Raw genomic sequence first — 3,007 nt, forward strand, 5'->3', positions numbered from 1 at the left:
TGCAGGGTGACTTGGACAGGGTGGGTGAGTGGGTGGATGTATGGTAGATGCAGTTTAATGTGGATAAATGTGAGGTTATCCATTTTGATGGCAAAAACAGGATGGCAGATTATTATCTGAATGGTGTCGTTGGGAAAAGGGGAAGTCCCTGTTCATCACTCACTGAAAGTAAGCATGCAGGTACAGCAGGCAGTGAAGCAAGCTAATGGCATGTTGGCCTTCATAACAAGAGGAGTTGAATATAGGAACAAAGAGGTCATTCTGCAGTTGTACAGGGCCCCAAGTGAGACGACACCTGAAGTATGGTGTGCAGTTTGAGAAAGGACATTCTTGCTATTAAGGGAGAACAACGTAGATTCACCAAGTTAATTCCCGGGATGGCGGGACTGTCAGATATTGATAGAATGGAGTGGCTGGGCTTGTATACTCTGCATTTAGAAGGGTGAGAGGAGATCTTTTTGAAACGTATAAGATTATTAAGGGATTGGACATGTGAGAGGCATGAAACATGTTCCCGATGTTGGGGGAGTTCAGAACAAGGGGCCACCGTTTAAGAGTAAGGGGTCGGCCATTCAGAACGGACATGAGGAAAAACATTTTTACCAGAGTTGCGAATGTGTGGAATTCTCTGCCTCAGAAGGCATTGGAGGCCAATTCTCTGGATGCTTTCAAGAGAGTTACAAGAGAGCTCTTAAAGATAGCGGAGTCAGGGGATGTGGTGAGAAGGCAGGAACGGGATACTGAATGTGGATGATCAACCTCGAAGGGCCGAATGGCCTTCTTCTGCACCTATTGTCTATTGAAACCCCTTGGTCCCTCAGAATATCAACATAGAATGATCCAGCTGGAAAACAGGCCCTTCAGCCCAACTCACCAAGCTGATTAAGAATATCATCCAACCAAATCCCATTTCTTCTTATTTGACCGATATCCCTCTAAACCATTCCCATCCATGTACACATCCAAATACATAGGCACATAGGCAGTAGATGCAGGAGTAGGCCATTTGGCCCTTTGTGCCAGCACTGCCATTCAATGTAATCATGGCTGATCATCCACAGTCAGCACCCCGTTCCTGCCTTCTCCCCATACCCGTTGAATCTTTCTACTACCCTAAGTGCTCTATCTACCTTTCTTTTGAATGCATCCAGTGTATCGGTCTCCACTGCCTTCCGAGTCAGAAATTTCCAGAAATGTACAACTCTGTGCGAAAAGATTTTTCCTCATCTCAGTTCTAAATGGCCTACCCCTTATTCTTAAACTGTGGCCCCTGGTTCTGGACTCCCCCCAACACCGGGAACATGTTTCCCGCATCTAACTTGTCCAATCCCTTAATAATTTTATATGCTTTTATAACATCCCCTCAAATCCTTCTAAATTCCAGTGAATACAAGCGCAGTTGCTCAGTTCTTTCATCAGATGACAGTCCCGCCATCCTGGGAATTAATCTTGTGAACCTACGTGGCATTCCCTTAATACAAGAATGTCCGTCCTCAAATTAGGAAATGTCCTAATGTCTTAAATGTCCTAACATGTCTTTAACTATTGTGATTGTGCCTGCCTGAACTATTTCCTCAGTTAACTCGTTCCATATGCCATCACCCTCCATGTGAAAACAATGGCCCTTGGGTGTCTATTAAATCTTTCCTGTCTCACCTCAAATCCATGCCCTCCAGTTCCTGATTCCCATACCCTGGCAAAAGGACTATGTGGGATCACCCTCTCTACGTCCCTCAGAATTTTATAAACCTCGAAGACCAATTCTCAGATTTCCACGATCTAAGGAATAAGGTTCCTGTCCAATCTCACCCCATAACTTCAGGTTCAGACAACATCCATGTAAATCTCCTCTGCACTCTTTCCATTTTACTGGCATCTTTCATTTACCTTGGTGACTAAATCTGAACACAATACATATACAGCACCACCAACATTGTGAGCAACAGCAACATCAACATCAACATCAACGAGCAGAGATTTCAGGGGGTCACTAGAAATGGAGGAGATTACAGGCAGAGTGAGGGGAGAGGGTGAAGGAGGGGTTGCTGCACAAGGATGAGAATGGTAAAAGTGAGTGAGGGAGGGAGGGGGCCGATAGAGTGAGGCACTAACACACACTCACTGTTCACTGCCCGGCAAGGAGGAAGAGAAGACCCCGATACAGCGCGGCCAGTGACTCTGGGGGGCGGAGGGACCAGACAGTCCCCAACTCAGCTGCTGCTGACGGGGATGTTGCCGGTTGGGCTGCGGGGGGGAAGGGGGGGGGGGGGTAGTTGGGGGGGGGGGGGGGGGGGGGTGGGGAGGGTGGAGGTATGGTCTGGCGGAGGACGGGGAGTGATCAAGGGGCAGCCGGGGTGCCATTGCAGCGTCGTCAGTGACTCTGGGTTGCGGAGGGTGGGCAGTGGGGGGGGGGGGTCAGTGACTCTGGGTGGGTAGAGAGACCAGACTGTCCCCAACTCTGCTGCAGCTGACAGGGACGTTGCCTGCCCGGAGCTGTGGCCCCGCTCCACCCGGCCCCGTGTGTGGGTGCTGCTGACCCACAGCCCGTGACAGTGCGGCCACACAGGTTGAGGGTGGGTGGAGGGCGGCCGTGGGGAGAGTGGGGCCTGTCCCGAGGGATGCGCTCCTTCAGCCGCTTACTCCTTGGCCCCTCCGAATTTTATAAACCTCAAAGACCAATTCTCAGATTTCCACGATCTAAGGAAAAAGGTTCCACCAATCTCACCCCATAACTTCAGGCAATATCAACATCAACGAGCAGAGATTTCTGGGGGTCACTAGAAATGGAGATTACAGGCAGAGTGAGGGGAGAGGGTGAAGGAGGGGTTGCCGCACAAGGATGAGAATGGTAAAAGTGAGTGAGGGAGCCGATAGAGTGAGGCACTAACACACACTCACTGTTCACTGCCCGGCAAGGAGGAAGAGAAGACCCCGATGGATGTCCACAGTGGAGGAGCAGTTAGGCCCACAAGACTCCACCAGTCAGGCCGCAGATCCACACGAGAAT

This window comes from Amblyraja radiata, chromosome 45 (assembly GCF_010909765.2).
Source record: "Amblyraja radiata isolate CabotCenter1 chromosome 45, sAmbRad1.1.pri, whole genome shotgun sequence".
Lineage (NCBI taxonomy): Eukaryota > Metazoa > Chordata > Chondrichthyes > Rajiformes > Rajidae > Amblyraja > Amblyraja radiata.